The following is a 10,827-nucleotide window of genomic DNA, read 5'->3' as shown; positions in this document are numbered from 1 at the left end:
TTGATTTGTAGAAGTTCTTTATAGTTTCTAGATATGAGGCCTTTATCCAATATATATTGCGAAAATCATTCTTAAGCATAGGTCCCACTTTTTCAGAGACAACTTGTCAAACCCAGTATTTTATGTGGTTAAATATGGCCTGAAGGGGGATATGGACATCTAAAGATTATCATGAGCCCCTGGACTCAAGCCACATACTGCTTATGTCACATGGGAAAACTTTTCAAAGAAGGTTCATCATTAATTTGTGGCATGTTTCAGTATTTTACAAGCATATAAATGACCTACTCTAGTGGTTACCAACCACCCCACCTACAGTGGGAGTACCTGTAAATAGAGAATCATATTTTCTTGAGATTGTAAAGGAATTTAAAGACCCAGTACTTTGTCCCTTTTGCCTCACCATTACATGTTGAATGCATAATCCATGTAGCATCCTTTCCACCAAAGTGCTACAATCTGTGCATTCATTTAAGCATTGGTGAATTATAGGGCGCCTGGGTGGCTCAGTTGGTTAAGCAACTGCCTTCAGCTCAGGTCGTGATCCTGGAGTCCCAGGATCGAGTCCCACATCGGGCTCCCTGCTCAGTGGGGAGTCTGTTTCTCCCTCTGACCCTCTCCCCTCTCATGCTCTCTCTCACTCTCTCAAATAAATAAATAAAATCTTTAAAAAAAAAAAAAGAATTGGTGAATTATAAACAATTTTATTCTAATAATCGTTGAGAATTTTGCAACAATGACAGGCAGTAATAAAAACCAGGGACAGAAGACAATGAAATTTAAATCCAAGTTACCGAATTAAGGTGATGACCCAGCATCTCCTTTTTGTTCCACTGGTTTATACTGACTCCCTTCACCCCAGGCAAGTCTTCTAATACTTTGGGATTTCCCTATTCTTACTTTTCTTCTTTCCCCAAATTTACCTTGTTTCACGGTCCTCTCCAAACTATCTTAACACCTGGGTGACAGTACAAATGTGTTAATGCACTACTCCATCGAAAGTAATAGAATTCATATTAACCAGGAGCTGCTAGAAACAATGCCCAAACCAATGCCCATTGGATAAACAACAATGAGGAGAAACTCAGACACCAGAGGGGAACTAACTTTGGTTATATCTCAATCTACAGAATGGTGGCTCTCAACCTTAACTGCACCTGGGAGTTTTATAAATTTCAGTCAGTGTCCAGGCCATGTTCCAAACCAAATAAATGAGGATCTCTGAGTGTGGGACCCAGCATCAATGCACAGCCAAGTTTAAGAGGAACCCCAGGTTGAGAAATACCGATATAAAACAGCATCTTCATCTATAAATCAAGGTCATTCATTCTACACAGCCCTGAGTACAAGTACACATCTGCTTTCTACCTCTGTGATGAAGCACTACCTATTAATCAAAGATAGGTTAGATCATCCTTTTCTTCCCTGGGCTACATAATCTTAGCTCTTCTGTCTTTTCTGTCTTAAGTATTCCTCAGTCAGGCTCCTATGCCAATTCTCAATTCATTGTCATGTTCTAGCATAAAAATTCATTTTATATGAAAGGGAAGATATCAGTCTCTACTAAATTGGAGCAGGATGCAATTCATACATGTGTATTTACAAAATATAATTTGATATGTGGCCACATTTAATCGGCCTGCAAGCCATTTAAAAACTTTTTCTTGACATTGTGTGTTACATATCAAAAAGTGCGAAGCAACATGTCAGAGCTCACAAAAGTGTTAACCTAGGATTGAAGCAGAATTAATTTACCTCAGAGGTAAGTGACAGCAAATCAGTGGAGAGAGGGTTTCCCTCCCAGAGCCCACACCTCTCCAGAAGAAGGAAGTACATTTCCATGATTTCCAGAAGCAATTTCCAAAATTAAAAAAAAAAAAATTAAATTTTAAAAATGAATTGTGCTTTTTTAAAAAACATTTATACTTGTAAATCAAAGTCTTAGATTCAGAACCAAAGATCAAAGTCAAGTACAAATGATATTCTAAATGTGCAGAGGAGGTTCTAGATCCTCTCAGTTCTTTCTGACTAAAAGAAAAGAGTAAAAAGTAGAAAGTAAAATCTTACAGGCCTTAACAGAGGGATATAATGAAGGGCATGGCACAGGACAGGTTGAAACACGCATTTTTAAAATCTGTAGAGTAGTACACCAGGTGTCACCTTTTTTATTTATTTTGCTAATTAGTTTCAGTGTTAATACTTTATAACATATTTGGGTTATTATTAACATGAGGATTAAGCAATATGTGGGAGGACCCTATTTCAGAAAACAAATATTTTACAATCTCAGTCACTGAAAATTTAAAACTACACAAATTCCATTTTTCTACTACAAAATTAATGTCTTAAACTAAACCTACTTTAAAATAGACACACCATTTGGGAAAACTTCTTTGACTACAAAGACATTCTGGTCTCAAACACTGGCATGATATTTACAGTTCACAATACCATGTACAAATATATGAGTTTGTACTTAAACCCCATTCTCTCCCTTCATAAGCACAGTCGGAAGTCCATTTGGAACCTCTGGTTCAGGAGATGGAAAGATGGCTTATAATCCCACAATTCGAGTATATTTCATTTTCATTTGTGAATACAGCAAATGTCTCCTACTAGGAAAGTGTTCCTAAGGATTAGCACTTCATTCACTGATTCACTCACTCATTCGCTCAGCCAGTATTTATTGAGTACCTGCTAAGTGCCAGGTTTGGATGATGTGCAAATGGACAGGATCACTGACCTCTCCTAGTCCCCTAGTCTGACTCACTATGTTTTGGCCAAGGATGGTGAGCTACTGAAATGCCCTTTCACTTTCTTGGTGTTTTTTATGAGGATGAGGATGAGGAAAGTGCTGCTATTTTCCATGTTCAGTAAGCAGACAGGTGGCTGTTCTAAGAACCAGCTTTAGACAAAATAGTTTGCAATAGCAATTATAGGAAAGGTGTCAACACAACTAGCTTGTACAGGTGTTTTTATTTTTTTAAAGATTTTATTTATTTATTTGACAGAGAGAGAGAGATCATGAGCACAAGCAGGGGGAGAAGCACACAAAGGGAGAGGGAGAAGCAGGCTCCCCACTGAGCGGGGAGCCAGATGCTGGACTTGATCCCAGAACCTGGAAATCATGACCTGAGCCAAAGGCAGATGCTTAACTGACTGAGCCACCCAGGCATCCCCATGTATTTTCTTTTTTAAATTTAATATGGACTTTCTGATAAAGCTTTTTTTTTTATTGTTATCATTTACTTAATAAAGGGTATTGCCCCATTTTTGCAGTTTCTACTCTAACATTCTGCTCTGTCAAGTAAAGAATGTGGTGTGATGCAACTCCTGTGTTTGTTGCCAATGACAACCATTGTTTTCTTGATTAGGTTTCATGTGGTTGGTCAGGTTATGTCATGAGAATTACATTAAGAAGAGTTATGGGTTTGTTGAGTGCGAGCTCTGAGCAGTAACAACAGTGGGAGGATAGCAGTGGGAGCCGCACTGTTTCTTTTGGCAGGAGATCAGAAATGCAGACTCCTGGGCACTCTACATGTACCTTTCCACATCATGTGGCCTCCCTTTCCCCCACCCTGGCATCTGCTTTCTAGCCTCTGGAAAAGTGTACATGTGGAAAGCACCATCAACCAATTCTCTTTCGCAGTTCTTCACATTTCTGGGGCTTCAAGAAATCTTGAACCACAATCTCCTTCTCTCAAGATAGGTAACTGAGAACAGCTTAAATCAATTGTAATTTTCAACAGATCCCGAACCAGGATTTGGAAAGGTAAGGTGGTTATTGAATTGAATTATAATAAATTCAGGCTGCGATCCAATTTGCTTACAGCTCTTCTCCCTCTGTGGGTTAACAAGTATTTCCAAAGCCATAGGGCATTAAGAATCCTGAAGCAGCTAATTAACAGTGCTGATCCACATCATATGTAGCATGTGGGTTTCAGGCAGCTGCAAAACCTCAGCTTCCTCAGGCTATCCGAATGACGACGAAGCTCTTAGAATTATATTTTGACATTCTGCTCCCTGCCTGTGGCTGAAAATAACCTTCTCAATAGGCACTTTAGGCCAGGATAGTACTCTGGGCATAAAAAAGTCTCATTGCCATGACTCTGAAAAAGTAAATGAACATTTCCTCATGTCCAGACTGTGACTCACAACTGGCCTGTTAATGGACAAAGGAGGCCTGAGGCATTCTCTTGACACATCATCCAACCAAATAAAATACGGCATTGGTGAGATGTTGACTTTCATAGCTTTCGATCAGTTACCTTCTAAAAGACAGATAAAACCTAGGTGAAGGAGGTTCCTGATACCCCTTTTCAACTTTTTCTATTTCCTACCTATTTAAAGATTTCTTCAAGGGAAATAGAGGACCAGTCTACTACAGGTCTACTACAGGTAAATAAACAAAATCAATAATAAAAAGGGTACCATTTTTCCAAAAACCTTGGACAAGTTGAGAGGAATCTGTTATATCTTACATATATCTGAGTAGAAGTTGTGTGTTTTATTAATAAAATAGCCTGTCACACTGACACAGAAAAGCCTTATCTCTTGCCTCCAGCCCATAATCCATCCTCCAGGGTGTTATCAAAAATGTCTTTCTGAAACATCTCATTCCCCTACTTGAATAACCTTGATTTTTTTTTTTCTGTTTCATGGTAGATATCATGCACATGGTCTTTAAAGGCTTTTACTACCAGACTCACATCTTTGCTACTTCATCTGAGGGTACCAGGGAGAGTACTGTGTATTCTAAGGCTGTAGCTACAAAAATTTACCCAACATGCCATGGCTTTCCTGGTCTGTTACCCCACCCACATAATCCCTTGCTAAATTCTTTGTTCTTTTTAAGGGTATGTCTTAAATGTTACTTCTTTGGAAATCCTTCCTTCTCCTACCAGAGAGTAAGAATCACACTTGTTATCCCTTCTATTCATTCCTTTATCATCCATATTACAAGGACAATGTCTGGTTCTTACCTTTTTAAATTTTTTTCCAGTAGGCTCTGTGCCCAACGTGGGGCTTGAACTCACAACCCTGAGATCAAGAGATACATGCTCTACTCACTAAGCCAGCCCGCCATGCAGCTTACCTTTTTATACTGTCCCTAGGATATAGACGGAGGATGATAAATGGCTTGTGGAAGAAAGAGATAAGTGGATGCATGGTTGAAATTAGGTCATTGAACTAGACCATACCCAAAGGTTCTTTTAAGTCTACAACTCATTTTCTATAATTTATATTTAATGAAGAGGTTTTGAAGTGATTACTAGGAAATACATCCGTTAGTAACTGACATTAATAGTCAGTGACATTTGAAATTACAAGTGAAATTACAACGTGAGATTCACTCTGGCATATAGTATCTCTCTTTTATCAAGAGGCTTTACAACACGGGATGGAAGCTCCACAGCCTGAAATATAAAAGCTGGGTCTATAAGCAGCTAAAATTTGGTGTGATGGTTAAAAAGTTAGACGTTCTTCTTAAAGATGCATATCTAAAGCCAAAAGCTATGAATGATACTAACACACTGAATGCCACAATTCAGGTAAGAAATTATCCATCAATGCTAAAAATGGACTGAAAATAAGAGCATAATAGGAGCAAGGCAGAGCACAATACTTGCTTAAAATAATAAGGTATATATAAAACCCAATAACCTCAACAATAGAAAAATGGGCAAATAAGTTCTAGCAGGGTACATTCATAACATGGTTATTATGGAGGAGTTAAAAACGATGACTTGGAAGAATGTTTAATGATTTGGCAAAAATGTTCCTGGTACAATGTTTTTTTCAAGAGGAAAAAGGTTTGAAAAGATCTAATCAAAGACTATTTGCAACAGGGTTAGAGGCTTCTTCATAGAGAGCTCTTGCTACAGGAGCAGAAGTTGGGCACCAGAAACTCAGCCCAGTAACAAAGCCTCAGCTATTAAGTGGGAGAACCATTCTGAAACGAACATGGTGGCTGTTACTTGAATTCATTTCCAGAGATGAATCTTCGGGTTGTAGGTACAGCAGAGAGCTGTAAGGAAAGAGATGTTGGGAAAAAAAAAAAACAAAACACAACAGTGTCGGGGGAGGTGCGGATGATAGTGGTACCTGGCTGGCTTGGTCGGTGGAGCACTAGACTCTTGATCTCAGGGTTTTGAGTTCGAGCCCCTCGCTGGGTGGAGAGATGACATAAAAATAAAATCCTTTTTAAAAAGGAGATGTTGCACATAATTTTGTACAATATTAGGAACAGAGGGAGAAAGTTAAATGTCAGTGGGGCAGCTGCAAAGTAGAAGCACGGCCTTGTGGGGTCTGCCTGACTCCCTAGGTAGCAGGGGTTCCTATAGAGGAACTTTTGAAACACCCTTGGGTACTCCCAGAAATAATTAGTTGGATTGTATAGGAAAAGCACCTCAGCAAACATGGGCAAAAGCTAATGAAATTTAAATTATTAAAGTTAACATAACCTCATTTGTTGTCACAGGCTGGTAAGGTCTGGTAACATTTAAGGTAAAGATTCTTCTTAAAAATCTGGGGTGCCTGGCTAGCTCAGTCAGTAGAGTGTGTGACTCTTGAGCTCCGGGTTGTGAGTTTGAGCCCCATGTTGGATGTAAAAATTACTTAAAAATAAAATCTTTAAAAAATTATATGGGAATAGAAGATTTATAATGCTCATTTATCATAAGTTTGTAGTAAGTAGTGATGTAGGTTTTGTAAAAAGAAAATAAAGGGGAAAAGCAACAAAACAAAATCCAAAATAAACCCACTGTAATTTTAGACCTCTCTGACCTCAACAGTAAAAATACTGTCTCACAGGAGACAGTGAGTTCACTGTTCTCTGAGCTTGGTGAGGGGTTGCCTGACGCAGATAGCCACAGTTCTAATAGGAGCAGGGATGTTGAGGAGTCTAGAAGGATTGCATGAGAGAAAGGTTCCAAAACGGGGAAGCTGAACCTAAAGAAGAACACTAAGAGTGGGCATGCCAGTTGTTCCAAATAGTGAAGGTCATTTCAAGGAAGAAAAATTAGCAGAAATCTCTTACTCAGAATTAAGAGCCAGAGGTGGGCAGCACAAAGAGGCAGACAAACAGCTCCTTATAAAGACTCGTTTCTAAATGACTGGAGCCATCTCATGACACATCAGGCTTCCTTGAAAGGCAATATGTATTAGGTCATTCTATGTTCCCAGGAAAAAGCTATCTGATGCCTGATCAAGGCAGTCTCTGTGCTGGTAAGTGATTAGGCTTAATGACATCCATGTTCCTTCCAGTGCTAAAGAGTCAAGGTTCTCTTGGTTTTGTCTCCTGAAAACAGTATTACTTGGAATTATTGTAATTTAGGGGCTCCTTTAAAGCCACACTGTATATTTAATTGGTCATTGTATTTTAAACTTTATACAGGTGTAAATCTCCTCTAGGGAGTAAAAAATATACCCAAAATGGATATAAGTGACATTTTAAAATGGAAATCCTTGATTTGGTTCCATGATTGTTTTGGATCCCAAGAGGTCTTCATATTTAGAGTCTGCCCCTTTACCTGGTCATTCAGGATTCTGCAAAACAGGAGTTTGGGGCCAGCATTCTTCTAGGAGCAGAATGAGATCCAGGTAAAATGTTACCTAACGCTGAAGTGATGTTGCTCTGAGCTCAGAGTACACAGAACTGCAACCCTGAAAACAATCCTGTGCCTTGTGAGCTAATGTGATTATTCCATTCAGTGTGATCAATGGAAATTAAAAGGCAGGAAGAGTTCTTTTTGTATTTTTTGTTCACTCGGTGAGAGTACCACTGGGGGTTCCGGGAGGGAGGAACTGACTCATCCTTTCTGTCTACTTTATGCCAGACCTGGGATGTGGGCACATGGGGCGTCACGGCACCCTCATGAGAAGTGGGCAGGCATGGGATCTCTGTGCTCCAGATGAGGACACAGGGGTTCAAAGGCAATGGTGGTTCAGTCAAATGTGGTGCTTGGATTAAAATACAGCTGTGGTCAATCAAAGCTTGTCTGCCTTCAAATGATTAAACACAGCAAAAGAATGATAATAATGCTAAAGAATATTTTAAAATATTATATTTCAATTATTATAGAAAGAAGCCACTCCACTGCATTTTGGAACTGTTAAAGTGGCCCTGAATTAAGATTAAAATGGAAGAGTCAAGGCAGAATGCATTATTTTACCCATTTCCCAACATTCGAGACTGTATGAAAAGAAAACCTTAAAAAAAACAGCCCTCCAAGATTGAAAATAAGAGCAGATAAGCAATTTCCCAGTAAAGAAAGAGTGCTCCCAAATCATTGTAGAGTGTGTGGAAATTTCAAAGGGTAGTGAAAATGCACTCTGATGCCCAAAGTGAATAACAGGATGTGTGACTAAAGCTGCTGACCTACGACCAGCTATCTCACCTCAGAACCCAGGAGCCGCTGACGTTACTTTTCGTTTTCTTTCTCTTTCCTCTTCCTCTCTTTGTCCTGGTTTTTCATTCCACCCTCTGCCTTGATTCTGTTTCCTCTTCTTCCATACTCTTATCATCCTCCTTTATCTTTCCTTTAATTACCCTAATATGAATGTCAAATAGTTGAAAATTTATTATATATCATGAAAAATTTCTGTCGACTACCACTCTCCAGGTTCAACCCAGGCAGGTACAATGTGTTTCTTTCTCTGATAGTTTTACTTTTATTGTGTTTTACATCAATCCTTCTGAGCTACCCTCCACGTTAACCCCCACCCCTGCCACAATGTGTGCGTGTGGTAGGGACAAGGAGGCCAAAGGGCAATGTCACTAACTCCTTGTGAGAAAGAAAATGTTCCTTATTCCCATCTAAGGACTACTTCTTGGGATGCAGGCTGAGTCACTATAGTACGTCCAGCATCACAGAAAAATCTACTGTGGCATTTTATAGGAACAATGTCGATAGAAGAATGGCATCCAAGAGAATTCAAATAAATCTCTTGTTTAAAAATTTTCTGTCAAAGGAGCTTAATATTTTTAATGCACATGCAGTCTAAATATGTTGTCCTTGGATGGAGAAAACATCGGTTTTTAAAAGCCTCAAGAACAAACACTCTACTTGATCTTAGCCAAAGGCTACAAAGCTATGAATACAATGGCGGGGTTCACAGTGCTCAGAGCCACACAAAGCCACTTTAGAGAACCTGCAATGTGAATTGTTTCTTCTCAGCTGATGGCACTGAATGCTTCCTTTAACCTCATGATTCTGTGTTTTAGAATAAAGACATTGTGCTGCTAATCCTTGGAGAAATAGTATAAATGGTGGAGAGGCCAGGCACAAGGTAACTCACCCCCCAAATATATAGAGAATTGGCCCTCAAGCTCCCAGGATTATTTTACAGTATTAATATAGTCTACAGTATTCATTTATTTACTCCTTCACAAATATTAGTAGTGTTTTCTCAATTTTAGTCAGTCACAGGACCTTAACCTGGAAGTACTGAATTGTAAGCAATCAAAAATTTAAATACTGAAATGTATTTAAATACGAATTTAAATACTGAAATGTAAGCAATCAAAAAATAAGTTCTTGTCCTTAAGATTACAGCTCTGGGAGGGAGGCAACAGCCGTGCGGTTAGCTTCATAGGACTTGGATTCAAGTCCTACTTTTGCCACTTGCTCTGAGTGAGCTGAGGCAACTTCCTGAAAACTCCTAGCTCTCTCTTTTCCTTCCTACAAAACAGAGATTACATCCACCTCCCTGATGGGAGAATAAGTGAGAGAATGTGTAAAAAAGAGCACGGAGTACTATGACTACTCAAAAATGAAGCACCGTCACCAAAGCATTTACAGCCCCGTAGAGGATACAACGCGTTCCTCCAGGACACAAGGAATACAAATCCAGGAAGCACCTTAAAGAAGCAAAGGATGATTTTCCAAAGGTGGGATAACAGAAATTGGGGCTATGGTTTCAGAAGAGAAAGAAATCTTTGGTGGGGAGGTCATGAAAGGCTTCACTGGGGAGAAAAGATGGTAGAGAAAGAAAAATGAATTAAGAAAGAGCAACATGCTGGAAGGAATTATTCCCATTGTACTAGTGTGGAAACTGAGGCTGAGAAGTATTAGAGAACAAGCGCAAGGCTACACTAGAACCAATTAGTGGCAACACCTACATCTAAAAAGAGTTAGTTTACTCTCATTTATTTTTTAATTACAAAGTCCAGGCACTTGAAAATATTAGCAAAAAGCATTGAAGCTAAAAGGGGCTGTGTGTGTGTGTGTGTGTGTGTGTGTGTGTTGGGGGCATGGCATGGAATGAAGGAGGACAACAAGAACAGTACAGGGGGCAATAAACTAACAGGGAATGCCCAATGCATGTGACATATTCGAGGGACTGTGAATGAAAAGTCCAACTGGCATAGAGTTTTGCATAATGAAGGATAAAGAAACAAAAAATAAAGGAGTGCTTGGATGTGGTAAATATGTGAAGAAGTTTAAACATTTTCCACTATGAAATAAAGTCTCACTGAAAATCTTTCAACAGGAGAGTGATCTAATCCAGGCAGTTTTAGGAAGGCCAGTTGGGTACCATGTAAAATAACTGAAAGGGGCAAAAACACAGAAAAGGAAATCTACTGACAGGTGGTGGCATGGCTCGGCTCAGGGTATAGGAGATGAAAGGAAAGGAACCGATATGAGAGAAGAATTAAGAAAACAGAATGATTGCTGGGAATTGGGAGTTGAAAGAGGTGGCTCTTTTCAAAAATGACTATAGTGGACATTGGAAAGAGCCAAGGTGTCCATTCAACAGATGAATGGATAAAGAAGATGTGGTATATATATACAACGGAATATTATGCAGCCATCAAAAAAACCA

The 10,827-nt window shown here is 39.2% G+C and overlaps 1 long non-coding RNA gene across 1 annotated transcript; it reads left to right on the top strand.

Moving 5' to 3' along the window:
- The first annotated feature begins 3,426 nt into the window (after positions 1-3,426).
- On the top strand, positions 3,427-10,154 carry LOC145719447 (uncharacterized). The gene is made up of 3 exons (XR_014142383.1): positions 3,427-3,772; positions 9,227-9,291; positions 9,695-10,154. It is a non-coding gene; the product is annotated as an uncharacterized LOC145719447 (long non-coding RNA).
- The last annotated feature ends 673 nt before the right edge of the window (positions 10,155-10,827 follow it).

The sequence above is a fragment of the Leptonychotes weddellii genome, unplaced genomic scaffold, assembly GCF_054177405.1.
Source record: "Leptonychotes weddellii isolate Sample4059 unplaced genomic scaffold, ASM5417740v2 HiC_scaffold_4488, whole genome shotgun sequence".
NCBI lineage: Eukaryota > Metazoa > Chordata > Mammalia > Carnivora > Phocidae > Leptonychotes > Leptonychotes weddellii.
Note: the sequence above shows the minus strand (reverse complement) of the source record. Positions and strands in the feature narration are given on the sequence as shown.